The sequence below is a fragment of the Vicia villosa genome, linkage group LG4 (genome assembly GCF_029867415.1).
Source record: "Vicia villosa cultivar HV-30 ecotype Madison, WI linkage group LG4, Vvil1.0, whole genome shotgun sequence".
Lineage (NCBI taxonomy): Eukaryota > Viridiplantae > Streptophyta > Magnoliopsida > Fabales > Fabaceae > Vicia > Vicia villosa.
In genome coordinates this window covers 156849610-156863734 of record NC_081183.1, presented here as the reverse complement: position 1 = coordinate 156863734, position 14125 = coordinate 156849610, and the positions used below count along the sequence as shown (strand labels likewise).

Here is a 14125-nt window from a genome sequence, read left to right as displayed (position 1 = left end):
AGAATTGAGAGAAAGTGTTTTTGATCTTTTTGGTAACTTGAAATTATGAGAGTCCCCCCTTAATTTGTGAAGAGCAAAATGTTTATATATTGTCAACGCGAAATGTCCAAATTGCCCTCGGTGCGTCCTATTTTGGCTCGTTTTTATGGAAACTCGGTTCGGCTCTGAATTCCAGAACGAAACCAATGCCACTGTGAAGATGACCAAATTCGGGACTCGTTGCCGCGAGAATCGTCTCAATCCGATAAGCGATGAAGAAAATACGCCCGTTTGAATGACGAGAATCGCCGATTCATCTGGTACGACTGTGCAGAATTTTGTGAGTACCGCTCAAAGAACTCGATAAAACCCTATCTTCGGCTCAGAATCTGAACAGGCATGTGTGACGAAGAATCGAATCTAACGAAATTTCTGAGAAAATGCCGCAGGAATGGACTTCATACGATAAAAATCGAAGGAGTTGTGAATTTTTGAACTCGGCGCGACATACTCGAAAACACACTTTTTACCGAAACAACACGACGATCCTTAAAATTCAGGGAATTTTCCGTGCATAATTGGCCTTCGGTCCGAAAATATGAAATCTTGGTAATGATGGTACGGAGCTCCAGTTAAAGTTTCAAGTGAATCCGACGAGCGGATTAGGAGATATGAATTTTCCGAGGTCCGAAACCCTACATTCAGCACTGTTTTTCACTGTGAAACCTCAAATAATTTGCAAATCTGACAAGCTTCCTCAACGAATTGGCTTCCGAGCCGAACACGAAAGTTGTAGATATCGTCGAAAAAGTCAAGGCCACGCGAGAACTTAGCTCATATCACCTTCCAAATGGGATTTGTGAATTTTCTCGTATTTCCACTGTTTGAACCATTCTTCACACCTTATCTTCTTAAACCCATGAAAACTCTTTACTGTTTTCTTCAATTTTTGAATGACGAAATAAACGTCATTAATAACTTATAGCTCAAATAAAGAGGGCAAATTTTGGGGTGCAACAGCGGGACGCGTTGGATCGAGGTATCGTTGATCAGGGCGGTCCAAAGGCAGTTGCCGTGATGGAGAGGATCGTCACTGATGCGTGTAACACCCCTCTAATAACCCGCGGCAATTAAACAATTATTACATCAGAGTAACATGTAAAGAGGCGTCACAATTCATAAATAATGAAAACACACATCAGTATCGGTCATGCAATCACTGAAAAACCTGAGATTATAACTCATTAATCAAATTCATGTTTTACACAGCGGAAATGATTCATCAAGTCAACATTACATCACTAATGTATCAGACTTCAACCAAAACAATAAATAAAGAGTTGCCATCAAAACTCCAAAACAAGCGTTCCCAGTGTTACATCTATCAGAGCATGACACCGACACAATAACTAAAAACCGACTTATGAGCTAATCCTCACCGAGTCGAAGCCGCTATCCTCAATCTGAAAAATATAGTGTAAGGGTGAGTCTCATTTGCAATTAACAAATATTATTGCATTATAAATAACAGTACATCAACAGTTATATTCTTCACCCAACTCATCTATATCCAGATCATCTATCAATCATACAAACACATACCATCGAAACAATACAAGCGCATACATATAGTCATGTTATTAAATTCGTGTGAATGAATGCAACTGACTCTATGCATGTGGTACCAAACATCACCAGTGGAATCATCCACCGACCGATCTATCATCGTCCAGATACGGCCCTGCCAGCACAAATTCCACACAATGGGAATTTTGCCATACACTGAATCCTCTCATCATCTAGGATTCAGCCCTCTTCAATGCTTATGAATGCATGCAAACATATATATATATATATATATATATATATATATATATATATATATATATATAACATACTTTCATCATCTCCACTCTATGAGTAGCATCATCTATACTCATTTCATCATCATCATCATCATCATTACTAAGCATGTTCATATATACATTAACATCATTCAATACAATCAATCATCAGTAAACCACAGAATCACATCACAAGGTTTACACAGTCTCAAACAGCACACAAAACAGGTCTACAGATCGAAAGTTACACATCATTGAACTTTCCAGAAAAATCACAAACAAAATTTTACACATACAGCGACCATACGCGTATCATAAGGCCCATACGCATCCATACGCGTATCACCTTTCCCCGTACGCGTATCATACGCATTTCATCAGAATCCAAAATGGCCTAAAAACCAACCCATACGCGTATCAGCCTTGCCATACACGTATCACCAGTACAGGGTATTTGGGACAGGGCACCTGCGTATCATACGCGTATAGCCCCTTGGGAGTGTCCCTCATACGCGTATGACTCCATCCCATACGCGTATGATACTGTTCCATACGCAAAACACCAGAAAATGCCCAGAACCTGCAATTTCGTAACCACTACGCCAAAATTGATATTTTGTAGCGCCTAATTTAATAGCACTTTTAAAAAAGTGCTATTAAAAAGGAAAAAACATATTTATAATAGCACTTTATGGTCGGACGCTATTATAAAATACAAACAATGTGATTTTGATAGCACTTAGTAAAAAAACGCTATTATTAAACCTCAGTAAGATAGCACTTTCTGAAAAACGCTATTAATATTGTACATTTAGATAGCGCTTTCTGAAAAATGCTATTAATAATATACACTAAGATATCACTTTCTGAAAAACGCTATTAATATTCTTCACTATTTTTTTTAAAATTTTTTTTATCATTTAGATAGCACTTTATGTAAAAGTGCTATTATTTTAGCCATCCCTAAATACTACTATGGAACATAATAAATTAATAAAATAAAATAAAAAAAGCGGATACATTTTCATTGTTGGCGCACAATATTGGGGAAACTTTTCATTTTGCCCCCAAAAAAATTCTCTCCTAACTCTTTCCCTTAATACTCTTTCGCCAAATACTCTCCAAACATCATCTCTCACCGATTACTCTTCTCCGCCGAATCCACTCACGCCGTCGAACCCAACCATGCTCTCTTCTTCGTTCTTCGGCCACAATTCATGGATTCGGAGTTGAGGTCTTCGCCGGATTCTTCGAAGGTAGGTTACAAATTCTTCTTTATTTTGAGCTATTTTCGCTTGCAATCATGTTTGGTTCTATTTGAATCGGATGTTTGGAAACATAGGGATTTTGAATCTGAGAATTATCTCAAAATCTGATTTGTTTGATAAAAATCTGAGTGTGCATAAAGGTTTCTGGATTGTTTATGAGAATATAAATATAGGGCGCTGATTTTTATCTGGTTAATATATGACAAGATGTAGGGCGGTGATTGTTTCTGAGACAGATTTGGTGTAAATCGAATGAGCATATTTATACGATTATAATCACTCTTTTGGGTAGGCAAGTGTGTTAATTATGCTTGATAACACAATATTTTTTGTTTTGTCCATGTGAAATTGTGACCTTTCTTTTCTTTCTCTGTCTTATGTGTAACTGATAATTTTGTTCAAACATTTAACATCTTTCACATCAGGTCAGTAGGAAGTGCTTCACAGACAAACTCAAGTCTCTTCAACTAAGGTATATAATAAAGGTGATTTCAAATAGAAAGATATTCTTGAACAATGTCATGTTGAAATTGCAAAATTTATGTGCCTATTAAGCATGTGCGACAGCTGAAATTGATGTTATTACTTGTGGAAATTCTTTTGATACATTTAAAAATCTCATATATGTATATGCTTTTCGATCGTTAACACGCATCCGTGGAAACTTGTTTGAATTCGTTTTGATTTACGTTTATAAAGTGTGTAATTCTCACCATTCAGTTTTTATGTTCCTAGTACAGAGGTTGTTTTAGGGCTGGGGTGTTATGCTTTGTGATTCAATATATATAGTTCGTCATTAACAGGTAAAGCGCAAGCTCGGAGAAAAAGAGTAAGCAATCTTCCAAAGGTAAAGCACATGGTAAGCGAAAACTGACAGTTGAAATTAAGGGGGACTTTGCGCGTCTTGTTTGGTCCAGAAGATTTATCTTGGTATTCTATGAGCTTTCCATGACCAGAGCTCCGCTTTCAATGATGGAGTTAGCAACAGAGCTTTTGAGACGTGGATCCACTGTTTCAGTTGTTGCACTTAGCAGGAAGGGTGGTTTATTGTCAGAGCTTTCTAGAAGACAGATCAAGGTGTTGGAGGATAAAGTAGAGCTCAACTTCAAAACTGCAATGAAAGTTGATCTCGTAATTGCTGGTTCAGCTGTATATGCATCATGGTTGGTATGAAAAGATTGATTACAATTAATTATGATTATGGTTTATTCTTTCGTTTGTTATTCGGTATAGTTAATTCTTTCGTTTGTTATATGTGGAAACTAAGGATATGCATGATTGGAGTTGAAGTTTAAAACATGAGATATTGGAATGGTTGTCATTCGTAGAAACAAGATATGAAACTAAGACATTCTTCAATTTTGTAAATAGGTTATTTATCAAACAAAATATTTTCCTTCCTGCTCAGATAAATCCATTTGTTTATGGTTTCAGATAAGGACACTCGGAATGCTTAGGCTCCGGTTCGAATCATTGCCTGATGCTTTCAGCAAATTCTGATGTCTCTCTTATGTACAACTTCTGATGTCTCTCTTATGTACAAATTACTACTTTTAAGTGAAATATGAAGTTTTTGGAACCTACATGTGCCGTGAAATTCATTTCATGCGGCCGCGACGGCAGCTACATGCGCCATGAGAGGCAGTCACGACAGTAATGCGCGCGTTCTGTTCTCGTGAAATGCTTCTAAGCGGTCGCTTCCCTCTGCACCGTCGTGAACACGCCGATTATGGCCGTGATTAACTACTTAGTCTCAAATTTTTTAAATTTTTGATTTCATTTGAGCACATCATTTGAGATTTCATTTGTTTTTCTTTTAACAATAAACATGTACATGAAAATATTGGAGATGAAGCAGTACAGGATGAAGGATTTGAGACTAACCTCATTAGATCTGAAGATATGGAACTCAATATTTCTCTTGTTTTTGAGAAGATTGAGAATTTTGCTCAGAGGGTATCTATTTGCTATATATAGTTAGTTACTCACTGTTTGAAGCTTGAAAACATACTTTAGATGAATTTCAACTTCTTGAAATGTTTAATTGTGGATTGCTTGTAGGTATCTGAGCTCATAGAATCAGGAAAAACAATGTTTAAGGATCTCTGTAATGAATTTGAAGAGAAACTGATTATGTGAGATATGAAGTTACCATTCAACATTCAAATCTGGAACTATCTTCACTTTTAGTACTGTTAGTTTTTGACAATTTATGGTATGATTCTTTTAATTTTCTAACATGCAGGATTCACCGGAGCAAGTCGAAAAATGGCAGGAAGAAATCAAAGAATCGTGTGCACTTGATGCATCAAATTAGGAAGCCAACACTCTTCTGCAAAATGCTCGATATGTACTTCAGCTGAGCCGTACTGATTAATGATGGTAGTTGCCCTGTGCCTATATTCATGTATAATCTCTCACCCCCAAACTTTAATCAGGTAAAAAAATACTTCGATAGAAGAGATGAGAATGTGTCAACGCTGGGAATACTTGGTCAGTTCTGGATCCAATTCATTTCTGTTGGACTGAGTTTGGCTTTTTATCATTAGATTAAAACTTTAATTTGAAATATATTCTCATGAGTAATGACTGATTAAGTTGTAGCATCTTAGTTTGAAGGATGACATTTCAAGAAAAGGACCATTGTTTCTAAATCTTAGACCACACATTTGCAAGGTAAACAAATAGAATAAGTCTGCCACATGAACTAGCTTTTGGTTTGAGTTAAGTTCAAATATTATTTATAAGATGTTTGTGTTTGATGATCAGGAAATGGGGTATGGCCTTGAGCAATTTCTTCTCATTTTTCTATGGATCACTTAGGAAGTTAAGCATCTGGAAATTTAGAATGATCCCATTAAGGGCTGAAAAGGAGGCAGGTGTGTTAATTGTGCCGCCACCATGTGATTTGATTTACTTGTAATCTATATTTGGATTTGCATCCTGATTTATGTTTGACATTAGCGTCAATATGTTAATTATAATATTATTTCTAGTGATTAATTTCTAGGCACCTTTAGTGGAGCCAGATCTCAATGAGGAAGATTTGACTCTGAATTCTCGGAAAAGAAATGTTAGAAGGTTGGATTGTCAAAATCTGTATGAAGTAATCTTCTTTTTGTGGTATGAGGTGTAAAATACTTTACTCTGGTTCTACATGTAATGTCTCTTCTTTTTTGTGGTATAGATTAATTATTTGTATCAGATGTATTGAGAATTTAGGGAAAAGAATTTTGTGCCTTCATAAAAAATGAATATTTTATGAAGGGAATGACTTGATGAGTAATATACCATGGTTTTACTTCTCTTTCATTAATTTATTAATATTCTTTATTGTAATTATTCTGCAGGTTGGAATGTTCTGCTGCTAGTGCTTTAAAGAGTGATTTAAAAGTGGTGAAGGACAATTTCTTTGTGCTTTTAATTGGTTGTAGTTGAGAATTGTAGGTTCTAGATTTTATTTTAAAATCATTCTTCATCCTTGATATCTAGTTGTGAAAATAGATATTTATTTTTTCAAGTCACTTGATTTGTACTTAATGAGATTGTTGAAATTTATGCTTGCTATACTTACAATGCAAATGATTCATTGATTCTTGTGGAATATTCAACTAATTTATCGAGAGATATCCCTAAGTGTAGGATTATGTTAAAAATATATGCCCCATGATAAAAATACTTTATGATTTATATTGGTATTGTACGAGTTCATAGATAAAAAGAAATCTCTATTCTTCTATGTTTCATTGAGTTTTATGATTAGCTTTAACTTTCAATATCAAATGTCAATTACAAGGTTAATTCTAACTAACACTAACATGTTTTGTTTTTGTAATATATTAATTTTTATATTTAATTATTATTATTCATTTGTAAATATGTGTAATAAGTATTATAACACATATTATAAGGAAATATAAATGAAATGAGTTTTAATATATTTTTGACATAACATTTAGTATTTTATAGCTACATCCTATAATAGCACTTTTTAGAGAAAGTGCTATCAAACATGTGCTATATATTAGCGTCTTTTTTGAAAGTGCTATCAAACATGTGCTATATATTAGCGCTTTGTTTGAAAGTGCTATCAAACATGTGTCCTATAATAGCGTTTAGGTTGAAAGTGCTATCAAAATCAAATCAAAAAACGCACAAAATGTACACTTCAGTAGCGCTTAAAGAAAAACGCTATTAAAAACTAGTATTTTAATAGCGCTTTTAAAGTGCTATTAAATAAAAAACGTTTACAATAGCGGCGCGGTTAATAGCACTTTTAAGTGCTATCAAAAACATAAAAAAGTGCTATTAAATAACTTATTTGGCGTAGTGAACAGTCCAAAAACCCACTCGTTTCCACTCATACCAGTCCACGATTTTGAGTCTAAAACGGTCCAATTTCACGTTTTCATTTACAGGATTCATTCCTACAAACTAATAGATCATCATATATCAATCAACACATCCAAAATCCCGAAATCTAAACCAATTCTTAGAACCCCAAAACCTAACTCTGACATACAAACAGAATTGACTCAACAAAACAACTATTCATACACTACTCATCTATAATCACGATAAGAGATGATAATTGGAAGAGTCTCCCCTTACCTTAGCAAAATTCTGGATCTTTGGTCTCTTCCTCTTTGTTCCTCTTTCACGTTCTTCGTGTTCCAACTCCCTTCTTCTTTTCACGTTCTCCTCTTTCTTTTCCAACTCTAATTATTTTATGAAAAATAATATTAAAAAAAATTAACAAGGCTTTCCTAAACCATACCCCCTCTTCTTACTAATCCCACACATGGCCCAATTGCCATAAACCATCTTTTTCCATTATTTTTCACAAACCTTTAATAATTCTAATTATTAATTAAATATCCAATTTAAATTAATAATAAAATTATACGGGTGTTACAACTCTTCCCCACTAAAAGAGTTTTCGTCCTCGAAAACATACCTTAGGTAAAGAGCTCTGGATAAGAATCCTTCATCTGGCTCTCCAGCTCCCAGGTAACATTTCCTTCAGCCGGTCCTCCCCAAGCTACTCTGACTAAAGCTATTTCCTTACCACGCAATTGCTTCAGCCTTCGATCCTCAATCCTCACAGGCAATGCCTCAACCGTTAAATTGTCTTTTACCTGCACATCATCTACTTGGATCACATGGGACAGATCTGAAATGCATTTCCTCAACTGAGACACATGAAACACATCATGTAAGTTTGCAAGCATCGGCGGTAAAGCGACACGATATGCCACTTCTCCCACTCTTTCAGAAATTTGGAATGGTCCAATAAAACGTGGAGTCAACTTCTTTGACTTCAATGCCCGACCAATACCTGTCATAGGAGTAACTCTCATAAACACATGGTCTCCCTCTTGAAACTCAAGTGTTTTCCTCCTCTTGTCATGATAACTCTTCTGACGACTCTGAGAAGCTTTCATCTTCTCTTGAATCATCTTAATCTTCTCTGTGGTCTCTTGTACAATTTCCGGACCAATCACAACACTCTCACCAGATTCGTACCAACACAACGGCGTCCTACACCTCCTACCATACAAAGCCTCAAACGGAGCCATACCGATACTCGAATGATAGCTGTTGTTGTAGGTAAACTCAATCAAAGGCAGATAACAATCCCAAGTACCTCCTTTTTCTAACACACAAGCACGCAACAAATCCTCTAACGACTGAATCGTCCTCTCAGTCTGTCCATCAGTCTGCGGATGATAAGCAGAACTTAGTCTCAGCTTAGTACCCAAAGCTTTCTGCAAACCTTCCCAGAACTTAGACGTAAACCTCGGATCTCTGTCTGACACGATACTTGAAGGGATACCATGTAGACTAACTATCTTCTCAATATACAACTGAGCTAGCTTCTCCATCGGATAATCCATTCTCACCGGTATAAAATGTGCAGACTTCGTCAACCTGTCTACCACGACCCAGATAGCTTCACAATTTTTGACAGTTCTCGGCAAACCCGAAACAAAATCCATCGATATGCTATCCCACTTCCACTCAGGAATAAACATCGGTTGCATAAACCCAGATGGCTTCTGATGCTCAATTTTTGACTTCTGGCACGTCAAACAAGAGTACACAAACTCAATAATTTCTTTCTTCATTCCAGGCCACCAAAACAACTTTTTCAAATCATGATACATCTTGGTAGCACCAGGATGAATACTCAACCCACTACGGTGTCCTTCTTCCAAAATACGTTTTCGTAGTTCAGCAACATCAGGAACACAAACTCGGTCACCAAACCTCAGTATACCATTCTCGTCAATTCTGAATTCACTATTCTTGCCTTGATTAATCAAAGTCAACTTATCGATCAATCCAACATCAGCTTTTTGACCTTCTCTGATTTCTTCAAGAATACCACTAGTTAGCTTCAGCATACCCAATTTGACACTAGTAGGAGTACCTTCACACACCAAACTCAAGTCTCTGAATTGTTCAATCAAATCCAATTCCTTCACCATTAGCATAGACATATGCAAGGTCTTCCTACTCAATGCATCAGCCACCACGTTTGCCTTACCCGAATGGTAATTCAAACCAAAATCATAATCTTTCAGAAATTCTAACCACCTTCTCTGCCTCATATTCAACTCTTTCTGATCAAAGAGATACTTTAGGCTCTTATGATCACTGAATACTTCAAATCTCGAACCATACAAATAGTGCCGCCACAACTTCAAAACAAAAACTACAGCTGCCAACTCCAAATCATGAGTCGGATAATTCCTTTCATGTACTTTGAGTTGTCTCGACGCATAAGCGACTACTTGTTGATTTTGCATTAATACGCCACCTAAACCCATCAGTGATGCATCACAGTAAACCACAAATGATTCTGTCGGATTCGGCAAAATCAAGATAGGAGCACTAGTCAACCTCCTCTTCAGCTCTTGGAATCCTTCTTCACACTTTGCGTCCCAAATAAAAGCTTGTCCCTTCCTGGTTAGTTTAGTTAACGGTAAAGCTAACTTTGAAAATCCCTCAATAAACTTTCTGTAGTAACCTGCAAGACCAAGAAAGCTACGAATCTCTGACACTGACTTCGGAGCTTCCCACTGAGACACAGCTTCTATCTTTGTAGGATCAACAGCAATACCATTCTTAGAAATCACATGCCCAAGAAAACTGACTTCCTTTAACCAGAATTCACACTTCGACAGTTTGGCAAAAAGTTGCTTCTCTTTTAACAATTCCAATACCGTTCTGAGATGTTCGGCATGCTCTTCCTCATCCTTAGAGTATATTAGGATGTCATCTATAAACACCACCACGAACTTATCGAGATAAGGATGAAAGATCCTGTTCATATACTCCATAAAAACACCAGGTGCATTAGTAACTCCAAACGGCATTACGGAATACTCATAATGTCCATACCTTGTTCTAAAAGCAGTTTCTGAATATCGTCATCTTTCACACGTATCTGATGATACCCAGACCTCAGATCAGTTTTGCTAAACACACGCGCTCCAACCAACTGATCCATCAAATCATCAATTATCGGCAGAGGATACCGATTCTTGATAGTAACCTTGTTCAATTGTCTGTAATCTACACACAGCCTCATCGAACCCTCTTTCTTCTTCACTAGTAACACAGGCGCACCCCACGGAGAAACACTAGGACGAATGAATTTCTTCTCCAGTAATTCTTCTAACTGCTTCTTCAGTTCGGCCAGTTCAGACGGCGACATACAATACGGTGCCATCGACACTGGACTAGTTCCCGGAACCAAATCAATAGAAAACTCCACTTCTCTTTCCGGTGGTAATTCATTCACATCTTCTGGAAAAACTTCTGGGAATTCACACACCACAGGTAATTCGCTACTCGCCACTTTTTCTTTCACATTCATCAATGCGAACAACATAAACACTGTTGCACCATCCCCGATAGCCTCATTCACCTGTCTAGCTGTCATCTCCAGATTATCAGTACTAACCTCTTCGGGAAAAATTACCGTCTTCGCAAAACAGTTGATATGAACACGGTTGAACTCCAACCAGTTCATTCCCAGGATTACATCGAGTTGTTTCAACGGAAGGCACACTAAGTCCATCCCGAATTCTCTGCCAAAAATGTCAACCGAACAATTCAAGCATGCAGACGAAGTAGTTACTGAACCCGACGCAGGAGTGTCAATAACCATACTTCCATTTATATCAGATATCTCAAGGTTTAACCTCTCAGCACAATCCAAAGAAATAAAAGAATGAGTTGCTCCAGTATCAATAATTGCTACTAAAGGTGTGCCATGAATGAAACACGTACCTTTAATCAGTCTGTCTTCTGGAGTAGTCTCTGACCCGGTCAAAGCAAAAACCTTTCCTCCCGATTGGTTCTTCTTTGGCTTAGGACAATTAGGACTGATGTGGCCTTCTTCTCCACAGTTGTAACAAGTCACAACCCTTTTCTTGCAGTCAGCAGCAATATGACCTACTTGGTCACACTTGTAACACTTCTTCTGATCAAGCTTGCACTCATTCCTACGATGTCCCATGTCACCACAATTGTAGCATTTGATACGAGCACTGGAATCTCCCCCACTGGGTTTCTTCCAATCAGCAGACTTACCTCTACCATATGGTTTACCTCTATCCATAGGCTTCTTCCCTTTTCTGTCAACTAACTCGCGAGAGTGAGATGACTTCAGATTGATATTATCCTCCTCAAAAATCCTGCTACAATCCACTAGGTCAACAAACCTCCGAATCCTCTGGTACCTAATACCTTGCTTGATCTCATCACGAAGACCATTCTCAAACTTGACACATTTTGAGAACTCACTGGCTTCATCATTGTTGTAGTGTACATAATACTTTGCCAGCTCCACAAACTTTGCAGCATACTCTGGTACCGTCATGTTACCTTGGACCAGCTCCAGAAATTCAACCTCTTTTCTGCCCCTGACATCCTCAGGAAAATACCTCCTCAGAAATTCCCTCTTGAATATAGCCCAAGTAACTTCTACACCATCAGCATCCAGTTCAGCTCTGGTTGCTAACCACCAGTCATCAGCCTCTTCAGATAACATGTGAGTGCCATACCTCACCTTGAGGTTCTCAGCACAATCAATGACCCTGAAAATCCTCTCGATCTCTTTGAGTCATTTCTGAGCACCCTCAGGGTCATGCGTGCCCTTGAACAATGGAGGATTGTTCCTCTGAAAATTCCCCAATTGCCTATCAGCACCAATCCCTGCTCCTACAGCTCCCCCTCTAAGCACACCAACAATCATGCCCAGAGCTTCAGCAATAGCATCATCATTTCTTCCACCTCTTCCAGCCATTGTTCTGCTTAATCACAAACAATCCAGTCAGAACAAAAGTATCGACAAATAACTCGTATTAGTCGCATACACAGAAGACTGACACTAACACTAAGACTCTGGTCACAACGACCGACTACGATCCGATACCACTATTGTAACACCCCTCTAATAACCCGCGGCAATTAAACAATTATTACATCAGAGTAACATGTAAAGAGGCGTCACAATTCATAAATAATGAAAACACACATCAGTATCGGTCATGCAATCACTGAAAAACCTGAGATTATAACTCATTAATCAAATTCATGTTTTACACAGCGGAAATGATTCATCAAGTCAACATTACATCACTAATGTATCAGACTTCAACCAAAACAATAAATAAAGAGTTGCCATCAAAACTCCAAAACAAGCGTTCCCAGTGTTACATCTATCAGAGCATGACACCGACACAATAACTAAAAACCGACTTATGAGCTAATCCTCACCGAGTCGAAGCCGCTATCCTCAATCTGAAAAATATAGTGTAAGGGTGAGTCTCATTCGCAATTAACAAATATTATTGCATTATAAATAACAGTACATCAACAGTTATATTATTCACCCAACTCATCTATATCCAGATCATCTATCAATCATACAAACACATACCATCGAAACAATACAAGCGCATACATATAGTCATGTTATTAAATTCGTGTGAATGAATGCAACTGACTCTATGCATGTGGTACCAAACATCACCAGTGGAATCATCCACCGACCGATCTATCATCGTCCAGATACGGCCCTGCCAGCACAAATTCCACACAATGGGAATTTTGCCATACACTGAATCCTCTCATCATCTAGGATTCAGCCCTCTTCAATGCTTATGAATGCATGCAAACATATATATATATATATATATATATATATATATATATATATATATATAACATACTTTCATCATCTCCACTCTATGAGTAGCATCATCTATACTCATTTCATCATCATCATCATCATTACTAAGCATGTTCATATATACATTAACATCATTCAATACAATCAATCATCAGTAAACCACAGAATCACATCACAAGGTTTACACAGTCTCAAACAGCACACAAAACAGGTCTACAGATCGAAAGTTACACATCATTGAACTTTCCAGAAAAATCACAAACAAAATTTTACACATACAGCGACCATACGCGTATCATAAGGCCCATACGCATCCATACGCGTATCACCTTTCCCCGTACGCGTATCATACGCATTTCATCAGAATCCAAAATGGCCTAAAAACCAACCCATACGCGTATCAGCCTTGCCATACACGTATCACCAGTACAGAGTATTTGGGACAGGGCACCTGCGTATCATACGCGTATAGCCCCTTGGGAGTGTCCCTCATACGCGTATGACTCCATCCCATACGCGTATGACACTGTTCCATACGCAAAACACCAGAAAATGCCCAGAACCTGCAATTTCGTAACAGTCCAAAAACCCACTCGTTTCCACTCATACCAGTCCACGATTTTGAGTCTAAAACGGTCCAATTTCACGTTTTCATTTACAGGATTCATTCCTACAAACTAATAGATCATCATATATCAATCAACACATCCAAAATCCCGAAATCTAAACCAATTCTTAGAACCCCAAAACCTAACTCTGACATACAAACAGAATTGACTCAACAACACAACTATTCATACACTACTCATCTATAATCATGATAAGAG

The 14125-nt window shown here is 37.5% G+C and overlaps 1 long non-coding RNA gene across 19 annotated transcripts; it reads left to right on the top strand.

Annotated features, from left to right (window-relative positions):
- The first annotated feature begins 2851 nt into the window (after positions 1 to 2851).
- LOC131595657 (uncharacterized) lies at positions 2852 to 6906 on the top strand. 19 transcript variants are annotated; one of them, XR_009281979.1, is made up of 9 exons: positions 2852 to 3079; positions 3517 to 3563; positions 3895 to 5047; positions 5153 to 5226; positions 5337 to 5441; positions 5530 to 5584; positions 5704 to 5767; positions 5861 to 5970; positions 6088 to 6431. It is a non-coding gene; the product is annotated as an uncharacterized LOC131595657 (long non-coding RNA). The 19 variants fall into 19 exon arrangements; XR_009281976.1 differs by having other exon boundaries at positions 3895 to 4254; positions 4526 to 4603; positions 4950 to 5047; positions 5337 to 5767; positions 6088 to 6429; XR_009281973.1 differs by adding an exon at positions 6442 to 6906 and having other exon boundaries at positions 5337 to 5767; positions 6102 to 6172.
- The last annotated feature ends 7219 nt before the right edge of the window (positions 6907 to 14125 follow it).